Raw genomic sequence first — 21544 nt, forward strand, 5'->3', positions numbered from 1 at the left:
ATTGTTGATGACGATAGAACAAAACATGCCGATGAAAGCTTAACTGGTGTCTGTCAAGTAAACCAATAGATAGACCTATATGTATTACTATATAAACGATTTATGTAGATACATATTCTACGTGTGTGAAGCCGAGAATACGAATATAAAATACGAGTATACTAGCTACCCATATAGCTCGTATTTTATAGAATTCAAATATTTGAATAAACAATTATGACTACTAACATTATAACTTATGAGCTTAGCATTCTATGTTTAAATGTTTGTTTCACACGTCTCAATACAAATTTATCAGCTAATAATTCCTAATAAAATTCCGTTACGCTTTCATGTACCGACAAAGGCAAGTGCGTGCCTGTTCGTTCAAATACTTGCCGAATGTAAAGAAAGCATAACACGGCCGTAGTAGCAGGTCCGGTTCCGACCCAATTCCTTGGTACTAGGCGATCATAGGCAGTTTATCATATCTGACCGTTATCTACTGCTATCCGCTTCGTTTAGTCCGTTGTTTAGTTCGCAGCTTGCCCTTGCGGATTTGAGGGCATTGGCCGAAACGTTCTAAAGATTCCTAACTACTTATGCTGCCCTGGTTATTTACCTTTTATTGTTCAAGGCTGAAAACGCTCACAAATTTTTTTATTTGGATTTATTGGAAAATATTTAAAAAAGATTTCTTTTATTAAAAAAACAGTAATAATATATGAAATTTAAATAATTTGCGCAAACTATATCGATTAAAAATGTTAATCAATAATCAAATACATGCAATAGATATAATATGTATAACTTGTGATCTAATCTTTAAGCCGATTTTGTGGTAGATATACCTATAACTATATATATCATGCGGCCATAATATTATTCACAACAAACATTCCTTTTTTAATATATTTATTTATAACACATCACCATTCCACTTAACTTATATTCACTTAAATTTTACTACAAAAATTCCGATAACAACTTCGCCGACATTCAAAACGTAATTGTTTCAAGAATCCATAATGAATATAATATATTACAAAACCTCTTCTTTGGTCTTTATTTATTTATTAATCATTTATTGCACACAATTTACAAACATATAAAAGAACAAGTAGTACACATAGTATGCAAAGGCGACCTTATCACTTACTGATGTCTTCCAGACAACCTTTAATTTTCCTTTGATTGGTATCCTACTATTGTTTATATTCTATCACGCTAACTGAGTTACAGATGCTATTTTTACGTCTTAAGCTTTTACTCAACCAATGATGGGACTGCACACATTGATGAACAATACATCATAACAGTATACAATAATTACAGCAGATAATTCTACAATTGTAGCGGCGAATAATCGACATAGACCATAAATTTCATGATCACGATGCTTAATTTAAGTAGCATGCTTGTTTCATATAAAAAGTCATATGTAAGCAACCTTCTAGTAATTACTAGTTATATCGAATGATACATAATAATACGTGGTGTATATATTAATTTAGCAGGATTGTTATCTTAATTATACATAATGTAATGATATAAAAACTTATTTCATTAAACGACTACAATTCATTTCTTGTTACCGGTTTGAAGCTAATTGGAGACAACGAATTGCCTTTAAATATGTTTCTTTTATTTGGTTTCTATATTTAAAATTGCAGACTGGCATATGAGCCACCCGGTTTTAAATAACCACCTATATACATTGGCACTGTAAGAAATTTAAACCATCCCTTACATCGTCAAATCTCAACCAATCTACTGTGCTCTACTGGTGGTAGGGCTTTGTGCAAGCTCATCTGGGTAGGTACCACCCACTCATCAGATATTCTAGCGCAAAACAGCAATACTTGATATTTTTATGTTCCGGTTTGAAGGTTTTTTTTTTATAGAATAGGAAGGTGGACGAGCATATGGGCCACCTGATGGTAAGTGGTCACCAAACGCCCTTAGACGTTGGCATTGTAAGAAATGTCAACCATCACTTATAGCCAATGCGCCACCAACCTTGGGAACTAAGATTTTATGTCCCTTGTCTAAAGGCGTTTGGTGACCACTTACCATCAGGTGGCCCATATGCTCGTCCGCCTTCCTATTCTATAAAAAAATCTAAGAAACTAATCTATACTTAGATTATAAATGCGAAAGTAATCCTGCCTGTTACTCTTTCACGGCTAAACCACTGAACCGATTGTGATTTAATTTGATATGAAGCAAACTCTAACCCTAAGGACATTTTTATTACCTGATAAAACCGTCACACTCTAACACACGGGCGAAGCCGTCCGCGAAAACTAGTAAATTATATCCCTTTTATAATGAGAGTATATTATTTATAACGTAACAGGTGTAAATACAATTATTTGTGCAATTTTCTTAAAATAAAAAAAACCTGATATTGAAAACAATAACGTATACATTTTATTGCAATATAAAATTTTAATTTAAATAAACATCGTAAATTTTAATGGGAACCGTATCATTTGTTGCAAATGGCTTATATTAAACATCTGTCGCTTAAATCTTCCAATAAAAGAGATGATTAATTTAAAATAATCTATACGAGTAGGTAAATAAAATTAAAGTGTCTGTATGTAATTAAAAAAAAATGTTTTTTTTTATGTTAATATTAGCCATATTTATATTTTACAGTACCAAAACAACTAATATTACTTTTTGCCTGCCTCTCTGTCAGTTCGTAGTAATCTTGGAAACAGGTATACATTACAAAAGTAAATAATAATTGAATTATTGTTTTGACTGGTGGAAGGGCTTTGTGCAAGCTCGCTGGGTAGGTACCACCCACTCATCAGATATTCTTCCGCAAAACAGCAGTACTTGGTATTGTTGTGTTCCGGTTTGAAGGGTGAGTGATCCAGTATAATTACAGGCACAAGGGACATAACATCTTAGTTCCCAAGGTTGGTGGCGCATTGGCGATGTAAGCGATGGTTAACATATCTTCCAATGCCAATCATGCATTGGTGACCACTTACCAGCAGGTGGCCCATATGCTCGTCCGCCTTCCTATACTATAAAAAAGGGAGTATTCCTAGGAACCGTTTAGTTTTTATTTCATCAAAATCTGTCAAGACAAGCTATAACAATACACACATCTTCACCGCTATATTAAGCATTAAAAAGTAATTATAATAACAAAAACAATTTTCAGATTTCTTAAAAAACAAAAAACTTATTTAACCAGGGAAAACCACAGGACACAGCTACTGATATAATAAAATGGCGCGGGATTTTATTAATTGTCACAAACCATTAATTTTATTTACTATATAATGTATAACGGGTCCTGTTCTTTTCAAAACATAAGCGGTCATAAATACAACAATTTTTAATCCGTATTGAAATAATAATAATAATATCCTGGGACATTATTCACACACGGCCATCTGATCCCAAATCCAAAAGAGCTTGTACTATGGAAACCAGACAACTGATATACTGCATATATTATTTTTCTTTTGTAAATACATACTTATATAGATAATTACACCCAGACTCAGGACAAACAGACATGTTCATGCACACAAATATCTGTCCTGGCTGGGATTCGAACCCTTCCACAACCTTCGGCGTGAAAGGCAATCTACCAACCACGCCTACTGGCTTGTCAGATAAAATTATTCGATTGCTTAAAAAACGACCAATTTGAATGATTTTATGCATTATGCATGAGCTTGTAGTTAATCGTCAATATTTTATTTACATAGTTATATTACTTGCTTTCTAAAACGCTGAACAAAAGTAGAATTTTTATTTCGTTAAACGGTTTTTTTTATTCACAGTAACAGCCTGTTAATGTTCCACTGCTGGGCTAAGGCCTCCTCTCCCTTTTGAGGAGAAGGTTTCGGTTTTGTTTTGGAGCTTATTCCAATGCGGGTTGGTAGAAAACATATGTGGCAGAATTTCAAGGAAATTAGACACATGCAGGTTTCCTCACGATGTTTTCCTTCACCTTCAAGCACGAGATGAATTATAAACACAAATTAAGCACATAGAAATTCGGTGGTGCTTGCCCGGGTTTCATCGACCATCTCGGCTTTTTTTTTTATTTAACATAAAAAATTAAATATGATAATCCCTCATCGCGGATTTGTTCCACACGGTGCTTTCGAATACCTCCCTACCTTAAAGTCAAATAAAGTGACAAATTCTGGACTAAGGCCCTTTTAATATGTTTGAAGCTTATTTCACCAAGTGGCTTTAATGAAGCTTAGTGAAAACTCATATGACCGAATTTTATCCGACTCATACAGCACGATGTGTCTCTTAACCGACGATCACGAATTTTATAATTCATACAAATACAATTTCCGCACATAAAACTCCCGTGATGTTCTCTCTCTCTCTCTCTCTCTCTCTCTCTCTCTCTCTCTCTCTCTCTCTCTCTCTCTCTCTAACCACTGGGCTATTCCGTCTACAATTTATAATAATGCAAATTGGCTAAGCATCTCGAACGACGCCGATGCCGATAGTAACATCGATACAGAATCGATATGAAAACATGGCCCCCAATTAAAGCGACCGACAACCTGCTAATGACTTATCCGAACACTGCTACATTCGGGAAGATCTTAAACTAGCATGGAATTTACTTGAGAATATACTGGCAATTATCCAAGAACCATAGATAACAGATTACACTATTTTTAATATAAAATGCTTGACTAGAATACTGCACTTTTAGAATTAAATGAATTTTTTATTAGGATCTTATAATAATTAATTATAAAAAAAATATATTTTTTGTTGTAAAAAAAATGTTTTAGTTCTTCAGGAGACACATGGTTAAACTTAAAAACAATACCTTTTCTGAATACAAGAATTGCTCTTATAACATTATAAATTAAATATAAATGTTTATGTTTTTAATAATATTTTTTTTTGTTATATAGGTAAATAAGCTTAATTATTCTACTTCTAATAGACCTGAGTGTTATTATGTTAGAACAAATACGATTGTAAAATGTCAGAAACTGATATACGACATTGACAATTATAATTATAAAATTTAAAGGAAATACGCATAAAAATAGCGTATCATCGTAAATCGGCTTACAGCATTTCACGAATGAGATATGATGTCAATTCTTGCAGAATAACAATACAGAGCTATTTCAGTCTTTTATTTATTTTTTCACGCAATGGAACTTACACAAAGGTACCGATCCCACTTACCCACTAAAACCACTGCGTTGGTCTTCTCCGCTATGGATCGAAGAAGCTGCGGGGTCCCTGATGATCGATATTCCCTTGCATTTAGTCATTAAGTGTATTTGGAAATAGTTAACGACTTTGAATTAAATTATGAGACTTATATACAATTGTAAAACCTTTTTACATACCTATCTATAAAATCAATTTCATTTAGTTCGTAATTTTTTTGAACGTATTTTTTTCTATTATAATTATAACGGCAGATTTTAAAACTCTGATTAATGTCAGATTAACTGTTTTACTTTAATCTTAATGATTATTGTTTGATGTTAGCCGATGACGCAATATACAACCAATGAGCGTTGAGTATTTAGACAGATTAGTTAATCTGACTTTTAACATGAAACTAGAAGTTATTCTGACATTTATCATCAAATATATTTTTTGCCTTGTGAATATGTAATAGATTGGATTTTATTATATAAAATGATTTATAATGATATATCCATTATATTTATCAGCTACCCATTATCAATAAGGATTTTACCATTAAGTTAAAATATTAAATATTTATCTAAATAATTTGTTTCAGTCAGATGTTTTTAATTAAAATTATTCATTTCAGCCATCAAACGATACTTGTTCAATTTTAAGTCCACGACCCGAGGTAAAGGTCCCCGTATTTTACCTACTGGGTCATTTGGCTCATTTGTTGTTATCTAGGAGATATATCCGATAGGTACATGGCTACCAATTAAGACCGACACCTGTCCGAGCCCTGCTCCTGAACCACCGTGTGATACAGGGTCACACTAATTAGAATCGCCTTGTCGTTTTTGCGCTTGAATATCGGTAAATTATTAGGCTGCATACACACTAGCATTCGTTGATTTTCATGTTAACATACTTTATAATTTAATTGTTGGAAAAATGTAACTTCTTAGTTTAGTGTTGATTGTCATTGGTAGAATTGACATTCCGAGCCGGTAGTATTTTATAATTTAATTTTATCTTAACAAGATGAATGGTGATCAAGTTTTGCTTTGTAGTTAAATTATTTTTTTTAATACAAAAATACGTATTTATATTCCAGGTGATATATACCGTAACCGTAACCGTAACAGCCTGTGAATGTCCCACTGCTGGGCTAAAGGCCTCCTCTCCTCTTTTTGAGGAGAAGGTTTGGAGCTTATTCCACCACGCTGCTCCAATGCGGGTTGGTAGAATTCACATGTGGCAGAACTTCAGTGAAATTAGACACATGCAGGTTTCCTCACGATGTTTTCCTTCACCGTAAAGCACGAGATGAATTATAATCACAAATTAAGCACATGAAAATTCAGTGGTGCTTGCCCGGGTTTGAACCCACGATCATCGGTTAAGATTCACGCGTTCTTACCACTGGGCCATCTCGGCTTTTTGATATATGAAGCGTTAAAAGTGTTGATTTCGTAAACGTAATAAATCTATTATAAATTAGACGAAGGTATTCGAGTAATGCTAACCGGCTGTAGTTAATACACATGCTCGAAGATATATGGCTATATCAGGTCCAGTAATCGTACTCTAAATGTCTATCGAACTATTCATTAAAGCAGTTTCGTGGATAAATATGGATAAATAATATCTAATATGTTTCTCTCCAACACTAAGCACAAGATTTAATATGAATATAAGTGAAACACATAAAACTAATTAGTGCTCACCCGAATTCAATGAGCGATATTTTTTTTTATAGTATTGTATATTAAGTGGTCACCAAACGCCCTTAGACATTGGCATTGTAAGAAACGTTAACCATCGCTTACATCGCCAATGCGCCACCAACCTTGGGAACGAAGATGTTATGTCCCTTGTGCCTGTAATTATACTGGCTCACTCACCCTTCAAACCGGAACACAACAATACCAAGTACTGCTGTTTTGCGGTAGAATATCTGATGAGTGGATGGTACCTACCCAGAAGAGCTTGCACAAATCTCTACCACCAGTAGAATTTAGAATTCGATTTAGATTGACATATCCTACTGAATTTCACATCATCTCCCATAGAACACAATAAAAAATGTGGCAGTCGTGGGCCGCCCGGTGCATGTGAAACATCGATATTGATAGTTATTAAAATATTTTATAATTAAAAGTCCGTCCCACCAATCGATGTAATTTGAATAATTTAATTCTCTGATTGTGAGAGCGTTCCTTTTTTTTATCATGTTATGCGTGATTTTATATTTATTGTTATTGTTCTTGCTAACAGTGAAATTGTTTTTTATTCCAACTATTAAAACAGCCCTTTACGGAATGTATACATTCGAAGAATGTTTGATCATCGTTTTAAAGTTTCAATTACATCATATTAAAATCAGCATCATTATATATCATGTACCATTGGCATATCGTCGAAAGGTTTTCAAAACTTTGTGCCGTCAGCACATTGCCTTTTTAGTTGTACTTCATATTTGGCGTGATGACGAAATCATAACAATTTCTTATTAGATTATTATTATTATATAATGTATTGATCAGTCAGTACAGGGTACTCAAATAATTGTGACGTGTCTTAAATAAAAATATATTATTTCTTTGGTCTTTGAGTATTGGCTAGCCTCATACCTGGATTCGTCTCTGAATAATATACGCCTCGTATCTCAAAATACAAAATAAAGTAAAGTTGTATCCGTTTTAGTACAGAGAGCGTCATATCGTTTGCCGTCACGGTATACGAGTTGGTTTTACCCACAAAGGCGCCAATATTTTCACAAAAGCAGTTCGTAATAAAGCGGCGCTATTTAACCAGATGAGCCAATAAAATAACTATATGTCTTATCTAAATAGTTTCAATTTATCATAACTTAAGATAAACTTGTACGTATTCAGATTGCGTGTGCTTCAAAGCTATTCATATTGATAGCATTATATTGCTTGAAATTACAACGTTCGTTCCAATCTTATCTTTTGCTTATAACTCGAGCCCCGGATATCAGTAGCGTGTGCCTGAAAGCAACCATTAGACTGAAAATCATGGCATCGTCAATAAAACTAAAGGCCACGATCCCGTTGAGACACACCTTTATATACGATAGAAGCTAGTAACTTCCACTTGCAGTATATAATTAATGACACCCTTGTACGACGTAAACGTTTAAAAAAATGTACGCAATAATGATTGCTCAAAGTTTCACAAAAAAAACCGAGATGGCTTAGTGGTAAGAACGCGTGAATCTTAACCGATGATCGTGGGTTTAAGCCCGGGCAAGCACCACTGAATTTTCATGTGCTTAATTTGTAATTATAATTCATCTCGTGATTTACGGTGAAGGAAAACATCGTGAGGAAACCTGCATGTGTCTTATTTCACTGAAATTCTGCCACATGTGTATTCCACTAACCCGCAATGGAGCAGCGTGGTGCAATAAGTTCCAACCTTTCTCCTCAAAAAAAAAGGGGAGACCAGGCCCAGCAATGGGACATTCACAGGCTGTTACGGTAAAGTTCACGTTCAATATGAATGAAGACAGACAAAAATGTTATCAATATACATCATCATCATAATATTCAGCCCACATTTATCCACTGCTGGACATAAGCCTCCTCACAGGCGCGCCAATTCTCCCGGTCCTGTGCTAGTCGCATCCATTAAGCACCCGCCATTATCTTAAAATCCCATTTTCCTAAAAACCCCTCAATATCTATAAAAAAATAAAATTAAATTATTCCTATCTATTTTTATCAAACCCTAGAAATTAGATATATGTATATATTCATCTGAATAAGTTATTTTAATAGAGTTAACTATATTTGAATGATAGTAGATAATAATATTTAAAACTTTATTATACGTGCCAATAAAAACAATAATATTTTTATAGAATAGGAAGGTGGACGAGCATATGGACCACCTGATGGTAAGTGGTCACCAAACGCCCTTAGACATTGACATTGTAAGAAATGTCAACCATCGCTTATAGCCAATGCGCCACCAACCTTGGGAACTAAGATTTTATGTCCCTTGTGCCTGTAATTACACTGGCTCACTCACCCTTCAAACCGGAACACAACAATATCAAGTATTGCTGTTTTGCGGTAGAATATCTGATGAGTGGGTGGTACCTACCCAGACGAGCTTGCACAAAGCCCTACCACCAGTAGGAATATGAAAGGAGAAACAAGAGTAAAAGGTACGCATATCCCTTGTAAGAATGTCTTTCATTAGATAATAAGGAAAATAAATATAGACAGAAGAATATATAGACAGTCCAATATTACAAAATTTAGTTCGATTTTAATTTTTAAATTCCTGTTATCGTAATCACTGATTAATAATTATTTAAAAAAATATATAAAATAAAAATAATAATTTTTTTTTCAAGAACCCTTAGTTTCTCCGGTGACAAGAGGAACAAACCTGTCGAGCTATGGCCGTAATTATATCGCGTCGATAGTATCCAATAGTGCTCGATTTAAGATTATTGCAAACAAAGAAAAGTTAGTTTTGCGATCTTGGTATTTAGACGGTGTATTATTACCATTCGGACGCCTGACAATCGTTTTTCGAAGGCGTAAAACCTGATTTTAACGCCGATTGTCCTAGGTTCAATTTCTTGGACAAATATTATTTTTACATGTAGATATAGTAGGTACTTGTATTCTACAACTGTTGCTATAAATCGTTTGTCCATTGAATATAAAAAAAAGCCGAGATGGCCCTGTGGTAAGAACGCGTGAATCTTAACCGATGTTCGTGGGTTCAAACCCGGGCAAGCACCACTGAATTTTCATGTGCTTAATTTGTGATTATAATTCATCTCGTGCTTTACGGTGAAGGAAAACATCGTGAGGAAACCTGCATGTGTCTAATTTCACTGAAATTCTGCCACATGTGTATTCCACCAACCCGCATTGGAGCAGCGTGGTGGAATAAGCTCCAAACCTTCTCCTCAAAAAGAGGAGAGGAGGCCTTTAGCCCAGCAGTGGGACATTCACAGGCTGTTACGGATACGGATTGAATATAATTTGTCTCTGAATTTTATTTAATAAGATTAATTATAATCCATAGTGTATATTTTATTCATTCACTTTAAAGGGCTTTAAAGTGCTAATAAGTATACATATATATGTAACACACAAAACTATTTAATTTAAATGTAGCTGTTTTTTCTAAACTTCGTATGCTGTTACTTATAACAAGTGGAGGCCCCGAACCATAAAATATTCGGAGCCTTCAAACTTAAGCTAGAAATAGAAATCGGTAGCAATCCTTACATTTTAATACAACATCCGACTCCCTTCATATCCTACAAAAATGCTGTTTAAAATTTCCTGCTATTGCTGCTCTTCTGTTTGGAATTTATTTTTTTTAAACATTAAACAATGAAAATTTCAAGGCCCTACGATATCATGGGGCCTCATGCGGCAAGTCAAGTTATTGTTAAACTCGTCACTTTTGCTAGGTAAATATTACATTAAAAATATTAAATATTAAAAAAAGAATATCTCCATGAATATACTATAGCATGGAACTATTTTCATTTATTCAAATCGTTTGGTTCTTCAAGCCGTTATAAAGATATGATATGACATAAAACCTATTATCAAGTTATCTTATTAGACAACTCAATATGTTATTATATATTATATAATAACAAACAATCTCCATTATATGATAAAACGTGTAATCTAGCAAGTTTAGATCTGAAGGTAAATTTTCATCAATACATATCGAACCCGGAACTTATGAGCTGGGCTCGTAAGCGTAAGGCACAGCTTAACGGTTTCCGTAGACTAGCATAGTAAACAACATATTATATTGACGTAAATGTAGTATAAAAAAGATGTCGCAGACATTTAATCTCAAAAAGCATTATACCATAAGGCATATTTCGTCAGCTAAAAAAAACACAATAATAAAATATTTACATTTTTATTACAAAATTATTTTGACATTAAAGCCTTAAATAAACGAAAATTAAAAATAGTTACTGTACAAATCGTGACCGCGTGTAATGGTGGCAAGAATGCTAGCATCATTTCCCCAATTGAATCGCAATTCCGGTTCTCTAGGCGAAAAATGAACCAGCCCTCCTGTCACCAGCAGATGCAAAAGATTATTTATTTATTATTTTTGATTAAAAATGTTTGCACTATTACTCCAAAAAGTATAATTTTTATTTTCAATGTTTTTAATAACCTATTTTTTATTTAAGTTTAGATAACGTGGATAAAAAATGGTATTTAAACCCCCTTTTATAATTAATTTCGTAATGATAATAAGTTCAGTGTAAGTCTTGCATGGACAATATGAAAGCTGAGATAAGAATCAAGTCATTATCGTGTATGGCGCTAAAATCTACTTATACTGTATATACTGTGCGCTCTGACCTTTTATAGTCTATTTTGTTACAAGCTTTACACTAATACAAACGTTTAATTTTTTTTAAAGATAATTTGTTTCCTCTAATTATTGTCAAAAAATTATCGCGGGCACTTAGTCTGTGGATATTCAATAAAAATATGTCATTAATAAAAGGGAATTGAGTAGCAGAATATTCTACCAACACCTGAATGTCCCGCTGTTGGACAAAGGCACACATATATACATATATAACACAAACTTCTTGTCTTAATTTTGTAACAAATTTTATTTGTCCTAATTACAAAACAAACAACATATAAACATATAAGATACCCGTACATATATTCCAACATAATTATAAAGTCGGTGGACTGGCAAATGGGCCATCTGATGGTAAGTCACCACCGCCCACAGACATTGGCGCTGACAAAATGAAGCTTAACGATGCAGAATCGCAATTTTAAAAGAACTTATTACTTTAATTATATTTTTTCACCAGTGTGTAAACTTACACCATGGCTTAACGTGTATTCTAGATTATGAGTTAACTGTATTTTTTAAATAATAATTTAGTTTAAAGTTGTTTTTTTTCTACCGTTCGACTGTAGCTAACGTAACTCAAATGTGAATACATTTTCGAATACAACAAAACACAAAACAAAAACTATAACAAAGGTAATGAGACGTTACCAGATCTGATTAAACTTGTTTTTAGAAACGAGTCAATGACAGCGTAATGACTCCGACGAAATAATTTAATCCTAAAGGTTACGTTAAGTGTTATTTATTACCCAAACACGCCTTAAGTGCTGCATTTCTCAAGACCAGACCTTAATCTATATAAATGCTATCCCTCACTTGCTTTATGTCGCAATATATAAGACATACCCGTATGACTGTATTAAAAACATTTTTAAGATCAAATAAATAAACTTTTTAACATTGTGAAAGGTATTTGTACTGGACCAGAGATGAGCATGGTATTGTATCTTTGGGTTAACGCTACAGTCTGATAGGTCCTCCACAGTTACCAATGACATCTAGGTAGGCATTGAAGGTGATGAGAAGATTAGCTAAATTCTTTTTCGAAGAATCGATGTCCTCCTGACCGATCTCGGACAACGTAGCCAGGGCAGCAAGTGTGTGCAAAACACAAATGCATTCTCTATTCCCTCACTCTCATAATCCGATAGAACGGCAATCCGACCGACGGATGACAGTAGCAGTAACTTTACACCCTTTCGAGGTACGGGAGTGTACATTCTTCTAACTTCCAAATTCCAGTCTAGCCACTAAACCAACGAGGCAGTTATTGATAGACTGTTCTTATACATCGCAGTGTAAATATTTTGTTTTTCAATACTAAATCAGAGAGCAATTAAATATCTCAAGCAACGAGAAATTATTCGATGTAGAAAGCCTTTATTAACAAAATTTACGAGCGATGAAACATTTTGTTCCCATCGATTTATTGCTATCAACATCGTTAAAAGCAATTTATGGTCTAATGCATCATTGCTTCAAGTTAAAAAACCACTATATAAAACCTTACTTTACCTACAAACATAACGAATAAAGAGATCAAGATAGGTTTGTTTAAGAAATAAATACTTTTTGCACATAATCCAAAAAGTAACTTCAATATAGACCTTAATACATCGCGTTAAGGTGATTATTTAAATGAGTGGCGGTAAACACAAGTTTGTCGAAGAGCTTCAAGTCAAGGTCGGCGGGGTTGCGTGCGTAGCGAATCGGATGTGAATCGTAGATGTCAAAACAGATAGTTAAGGCGTTAAGATGTTACGAGGATGAATTAATTCAGTTGCAACTTTGTATGAAAACACTAGCAAAGTAATAAAAGTATATATTGAGAGTTTAATTCCAGCAATCGCCTTTCTAATATTAATATTTTTCGAATACTGTTCATGTCTCGATTAGTATGTAACTAGATTGTTTCTGAGCGACGGTCATTAAATTTTCCAATCATTGTATTAATTAAGTTACATTAAATGAACGGAAAAGTGAATTTTTAAATAATACAATAATTCGTTTCTTCGGAATTCATGTGCTTCAAATTGCAAATCTAAAACATAAAAAAAATGGACAAAAGAAAATTGCACAGAAATAGACTAATTAATTTGTCACAACTTGAACTTTAAAAACTAAAACGTTACCAGTAGAATATTTAACAGATAAGAGTTATCTAACGACTAACAATCAGCCGATAAATAAATCATCAATGTGAGCTGTCTAATACCCAATAATTATATCTTTTGTTCGTACCAGGGTATTAGTTTTGTATCAACAAGGCTGTGAAGTGGATATTATAAGGACCGTTCGTTCACATTTCGTTTCGATTAGATATTGCTTTAATTATCCTGTCAGGCTTTAATAATATTTTCATGTAATCCATGGACTGCCTTGAGGCTTATTAGATTTAACAGTTACGTAGTATTAAGTTATTTTGGACCACTTTACTGGAATGTTCGTCTAGATCTTATCTTCAAATGTGACTGTGGACTAACGACCACGACGACGAAAAACCATAATGGTTTCGTTCACTGTATATGACGTTATCTGTGTTTGTGAATTTATTTGTATTGGCTTTGCTGACTTTTTTAACTACCTTGTAAGTTGTACCGTGTAAGTGGGTATATAATGTTGCAGATGCCGAGGTCCAGGGTTTAAGATCGGGTAGGCCCAATAAAAAACTGTTGGATTGCCTCGTTGCAAACTCGCAGCAGGTCCTGCACTTAAACTTGTTTGGTCGTGTCGGATTACCGTCGGATTATGAGATCGAAGGAATATAGAGTGAACTAGAGAGAGTGTACGTACGTCGTACACGGACATAGGAAATTGTATGTCTCGGATATTTTGAATCTTTTCATTAAATACATGTCTATGTTGTAGTAAAATGACAGCCCGTCGATGTCCCACTGCTGGGCAAAGGCTTTTTCCTTTGTTGGAAACACATGTGGCATTTCATCGGATACATAATATCATCACTTTTTGTTCACCTTACGAGATAAATTATAAACGAAAAATGATTGACACGAATAATTAGTGGTGCCTAGATTGAGCATATAATCCACGATTAAGATGCAAGTGTTCCATCCACTAGTATATCTACTGTTATCTGAATATAGTCCAAAATTACATGATATTATATACCAAGATCTTAAATAGATACTTAGCAGTGGAACATTACCATTTTCATATTAGAAAGTTCAAACCCGCCTAGCTGAATACCCATTGAATCGTGGGAAGCGATAACAGAATTAATTGCTTCGAATTATTTCAATAACGCTAGGCTAACGCATTCGAGTTACAGAATTTGCACTGTATTCAAATTTTCCATTCCATTTAGTTGTTCAAGAGCGTTATAAATTCTCCAAGTACTTATGCAAACGATATGTTTAGGTTATAAAATGGGAAATTCAAACATGCCACTGCTTTAGTGCCGTAAGGTCACAGTTGAGTCAGATTTTAGTATTCGCTACTTAGATTATTTGTACTATACTAGTTGCCGACCACGATTTCGACCGCGTGTTAGGGTACAAGTGTATGGTATGAAAAGTATTCTTTTTCTTGGGGTTTAAGCTTGCATCATACAATATTTCATCAAAATCGGTTCAGTTGTTTAGCCGTAAAAGCGTAACAAACCGACAGACAGAATTGTTTTCACATTTATAATATTAGTATATTATAGTACATACTGTACAGTTAACCTTTTTTTATTTATAAGTAAGCTGTATTGTTTTATGTATTCTTCGTAGCAATGTATAAAATTTAAAAGACTTGTTGATAACGTTTTCTTCCAAGATATGCCTTGTGTGAAGTGTGTTTTTGTTTTTTAAACTATTAAAGCGTTTGTTTGTAATACTTCATGTATAAAGTTCTAACATGCATCGCTTAGAAATTATGTCCTGACTGATGTTGGCCATAGCTGCCAATCGCAAGAGAGATTGAGAGACAACTGCGCACTGCGTAGAACACATTATAATACACACTCTCATAATCCGTTGGGACTGCAATCCGATACGACCTAAAAGAGTTCAGGCGCAGGACCAACGGCTTTACGCTCTTTCAGAGGCATGAGATTGTACACACTTCTAACTTCCAAACGCCGGACTGCTACTGAGATTCTTCGATGGAACCCCGGTAACTTTATATTGCCCTAACCTGAGGTTTAAGCCCAGGACCTCGGGATCTCTGGCCTTATGTCTAGCCACTAGATCAACGAGGTAATCAGTTTGGAATTAGTGTCAGTATTCATACGTATTTTTTGTATAACAATATCTCATTACATTCAACTTATATTATAATTTTAAGTAAATAGATATTCTATAATTTTAAGCTATTATAAAACAACGGTTAAACTTCTTCCTTGTACCACTACCGGGTTCCGTGACAGATTCTAGGCGTGGTCACATTATATACACGCATGCATTATTGCAATAAAGCCCAACCTTACCGCGGTTTCTGTAATGAGAAACAACCCCTAGGGCTTAGGGCATCCCTGATAAAATACCTTTAATTATAATACAGACTATACGATAATATGTAATCTATCAATTCAATATAATTATTTTAAAGAGCAATTGTTGTATATATATATATATGATGATATATTATATAAGTAGCGGCGCCATGTAATTTTATATAAATCAAAGTCAAAAATCTTTATTTAATATAGAGGCGTTACAATTACTTATTGGTTGTCATAAATCTACCACCGTTTCGGAAATAAACACTTCAGACCTGAGAAGAACCGGCGAAAGAAATTCAAAAAAACTTACAATTATAGGCAATCTACTTATATAATATCTTCGCTCCCCCCCCTTTCCCCCTCGTGGTTCAGGTGCTAGATAAAGGACTACCTTTATTGATACTAATCAAGTAGTATCTAAAAGTTTCTTTGTTAACACACTATGCAATCTTAAGACTTGGTAACTACTGTAATAAACAAATAAAAATAATTAAAAATAAATCATTAATTATTACTTTATTGAATTTATCTGATGGAACTTTCGCTCAACAATTGTTAAAAACATTTACTTACATACATTTTCATTTCGAACGAAAATACCGCAAAAACAGTAAGACGGAAAAACAATTGGTCGTTTGAAAACATAAGCTTCATGCCTTTGTAACTTTAAGCGTCAGCGTTTAAATTATATAATTGCTTATTTTAATGAATCTTATAATATTAAATGAACAAATCTTGTTTATATATTTATTAACGATTTCGCTCCAATTTTGTATTTAGATAAGGTTTATAAATTTATCTGTATTTAAAAAAAAAAAAAAACAGAACGAATCTCAGTCGGCTGATGTACTATGTAATTGTATTATTAACTGTTTGATATTAGTTCACTGTACTTAAGGCATTTAAAAAAAGTTAAATAAAAATACATGATTTCAAATCCGACAAACAGTGTCGAAATCAACTAATCTGAATTTATTCTTATAAGATAGTCAAAAAAAATACTTTATTAAATATATAATAATTAAAATTCAAATCAAAGTTTATTAAATTATTAAACTATATATAGAACAGAGATAAGAATAACAGATAAGGTAGTATATATAGATTTAAATGATATATGAGGTATGTATTTAAATGATATATGAGGTATGTATTTCTCACAATTTAAAGGCTATTTCCTGATACTTAAATCTTGAAAAGGAATTCATGAGATGCCAACAATAGGCTGTTGAATTCGTTATTGTTAACGCGTACCAACACGTACGTAGTCTACGTATCAAGACTTCAAGATCAAGAGTGTATATAAGAGTTTTTTTTAATAAAATAAATATATTTTTCTTTTATATTAGAATAATCTAACAAGATATAGGAACGAAGTTTAAAAAGTATACGCACTACGTACACACAAGGGCGTAGGGAGCGACGATGGACGCTATCTTACGCCGTTGTGTTGCCTGCAAGTCAAGCCAATACATGTGTTACATAAAAAAATATTCACACGATCCCACCTTAAGAATCTTCAGTACACAGTAGCACTAGATTGCCGAGCTTGAATAACAGAGATTCGAAACGCATGTAGACAACATTATCAACGGATGTTCGATTGGCTAAGTACGTGCAGAGAGATCGATTTGTATATTAACATTGTATTTATATAATTGGTCTAGTGGCTATGACATGGCATTTGTTCTAAGATTCTTACCAGGATAATAATAATAATGGTCTTCACACCGATTTCTGCCACGGCTGCCAATCACAAGAGAGATTAGCAAACACAGGTGCAATCTCTATTCCCTAACTGTTGTAATTATGGAACGGCAATCCAACACGACCGGAAAGAGTTCAGGTACAGGATCAATGGCTTTACGTGCCTTCCGAAGCACGGGAGTGTACCAACTTCCAAGTCCGGGCTGCTATTGAGAATCGACAGAAAAACCCAATAACTTTTTATTAGCCCGACCTGGAATTTGAACCCAGGACCTCGGGGTCTGCGGCTTTATAAATAGCTACTAAATCAGTGAGTCATTATTATTGCCAGGATAATATTATAGTGCACAAGACTGTGCCCAAACACGAGTGCCCTTACAATTCACGCTCATAATACGATGGGACGACAACTCCAGCACGATCGAAAATATTTCAAAGTTATATTTTTATGCATAAATAAAAATCATATTAGTATATTTGTAAACTATGCTTTCCTAAACCATTCATCCGATTATGATTAAACTTTGTTGTAGTGTTACGAGACACCCAGCGCTCGCACAAAAAAAAACTAAGAATTTAAAACTTAAACTAAATACATTCCATATAAATGTTTTATGTAGGACCTTCTACCCGTGCAAATCCGGGACACGTAGCTAGTATATAATATAGTCATAAAAATACATTCAGCTCGTCATAACTCTAACTTCCCATGCTTCGTGTTTGCGCAACAAATTAATCTGATCACTATAATTTGATACCGCTGTCTCCTGTCAGGTGTCAAGCAACGCAACGATAAATACAATAATTTATTACATTTAAAACAACGCAATTAATAGTTTGTAGCGAAATCGTTCATCCATCAAATCTGATTAGCGAGCAGATACAATACTCATTGTTTAATTCTAGACTAGGGTTGTCAAAATTTAGAAATATTTAATTATGACAACACTTCGAAATTATTCTTAGACTTATGTCCGTACTAGTTTAAGGTTTTTGAATGAAGTAAATATGGGTCTCGCCTCTACAATAAAGACCAGAGTCTTACTTCGCTATTTTTAATGCTTTGTCAGAGCGTCTCAGAGAGTGACATAAGGACATCCCAAGGTTAATATGTTAACCACATAATTAATTAAAAAGTTATTGTTACCGAAATCACTTTTGGACTTATCACTCGTATCGTAACAACCTGTGAATGTCCCACTGCTGGACTAAGGCCTTCTTTCCCTTTTTGAGGAGAAGGTTTCCTTCTCATCACTCGAAGTGACAAATAATTTTAAAAACAATTCATCGCAATCACTAAATAAATTGAGCCTCGTTTTTTAGCCTTTTATATATTATCTACAGCATTTGCTTTTTTCCTCTTAACTATATACAGAAGGAAACAAATAAACAGATTATTTAGATAAAAAATAATAAATAACTTAAAAATGAATTAGTTATCTGTGCAATCAAAGTACATAAAAAGTATTTTTGTCATCCATAATAAAACCCTTCTTAAATGTTAAGCAACACGTCTTTGAGAGATTGTAAAGTATAGTTAAAAAATGCTCAATTAATAGATTGCTCAATTAATGATCAATCTTGTGTAAAGTCAAGGTTATAAAAAATAAAACGACTATTAAAAATATATGTTCATGGAGATATTATTGTTAAGGTAACACACACACTGAAAAGTCTGACGTCCTATAAATTTGATTATAATCCACCGCTACAACGGATAAATCAGTAAAGAGAATTACATACGTCCAAGTGTGCCACATTTGACCCATCATTTTATTTTGTAAACTATTATATGTCTTTTACTAATTCCATAACTGCGTCGATTCGAAATTCTGGTTTGCGCCAGTAAAAGTTGTTGAGTGAACCAGTGCGGAAACCATAGAGTTAGCTAGTAGTACCAGGCACAGTTCCGAAATATCGATAGATAGGATTATATTTTTCTATAGAATAGGCAGACGGACGAGCATATACCACCTGATGCTAAGTGGTCACCAACGCCCATAAATTAGCATTTCTTACAATGCCAATGTCTAAGGGCGTTTGGTGACCACTTACCATCAGGTGGCCCATATACTCGTCCACCTTCCTATTCTATAAAAAAAAAAAATTTTAACCATCGCTTACATCGCCAATGCGCCACCAACTTTGGGAACTAAGATGTTATGACTCTTGTGCCTATAATTACACTGGCTCACACCCTTCAAACCTGAGCACAACAATACTAAGTACAGCTGTTTTGCGTTAGAGTATCTGATGAGTGGATGGTACCTACTCAGACAAGCTTGCACAAAGCCCTATCACCATGAACCCTCATAGCCTTATCATGCACCTGTATTTACGCAAACATTTGTACAATATATCCCGCACAGATGGCTCACCTCCGTTTAGAATGACTGTAGCCTCAAATCGATCAAGAGGACATTATTAAAAACAAAGCATTACTTTTTAATTTTAATTTATATGACTAACGTTACCAGTGTGAAGTAATTTTTTTTTTCATATATAACTTTATATAAAATATGTATTTGAAAGCCGATATCTTTTGCGTCATTTATTTCGAGATATATATGAAGTACATAGTAAATCACGGTTAATCGAACACTTTCATGTTTTAGAAACTTTGGATGGACATCTTAAAATATCAAAATACTATCTAGAGATGACAAACAGCTGAAGGTGCCAGTAATAATGATTGAGTAGTACTAACTACAATTGAGATAGTCCAGTAGTTAAAACAACCGAACCGTAATCGATGTTTCAAACCCAACCTTGATTAACTCTTGCGTGCTATTTTAAACCTGATGGTATAAAGCGATAAAACGCATTACAAAAACTCTATCAAAACATTGCAAGTAATTTGGTTTTGCGATACAATCGGTACTATAATTGTAATGATTTCGTAATTGTAATCGATGTTTTAAATCTCAATTGCTGTGTTTTTTATGCCTATAACTATGGAAGTGAACATATATAATATTATATTATCATAGAGAAGGTTTTTATACTATCTACTTTGTTTTAAATCCCTGCTAAATGGCGCAGCATAATATTTATATACAGTTAAACCGCTTACTATAATAATTTGTTTGTATACGAACAACACGAAAACGGACAAGGTTATACATGGCTTTACTATAAAAATAAATTATTTAAAATTTCGCCAAGGAAACAAACAGCTCTCCGCGTCAAACGCGGGCGAAGCAACGAACGGAAACTAATATTGAATAAAAAAATATTTTCATGTGTCCCTCGTCTTATGAGAATGGAAATGATTTGAAAGCGCTTGTAAATGGTTAATGAGTTAGTGTTGAACACACGCAACACTTGAGCCCGGCAATACGAGAGATATCACTATTCATGTAATCACCAAGTAACTGACCAATTAGACTTGCATACAGATTAAACAAACTAACATCAATGAATACCATTGTATGCAAACAGCGATTTCTTCAATAGAAAGTGCATTTGAATTGCAATTCGACTGACTCGCTATGCAGTCCTAATGTTATATTTTTGTATATTTTGAAGATATCGTTAGCTATATCTGTTTCTAGGATATTAATACTGTTTTTTATTTTATATGATTGGATTACTGACAAGAGTATAGACCATGCCACATATCAATCTATATCAAAATACTTGTTTTGTCATTGTTCCTATCCTTACAGTTGCGTTTACTTTACAAATCATCAAACTTCAAGACTATAGTTTAGTTTTTTTTCCATATTAATCTATTTTTTAAAAATGTTGAATTACGTATTCTATTTTATTACAATTTTAATGAAAAGATTAATTAGATTTACGTTTTTATGAGAATGTAATTCGTTCAAA

General features: G+C 33.6%; 1 protein-coding gene across 3 annotated transcripts in view; it reads left to right on the forward strand.

The window, feature by feature from the left end:
* The window catches only part of LOC126774334 (uncharacterized), a 119639-nt gene that overhangs the window by 81362 nt on the left and 16733 nt on the right, over positions 1 to 21544 (forward strand). The window lies entirely within an intron of this gene.

This window comes from Nymphalis io, chromosome 16 (assembly GCF_905147045.1).
Source record: "Nymphalis io chromosome 16, ilAglIoxx1.1, whole genome shotgun sequence".
NCBI lineage: Eukaryota > Metazoa > Arthropoda > Insecta > Lepidoptera > Nymphalidae > Nymphalis > Nymphalis io.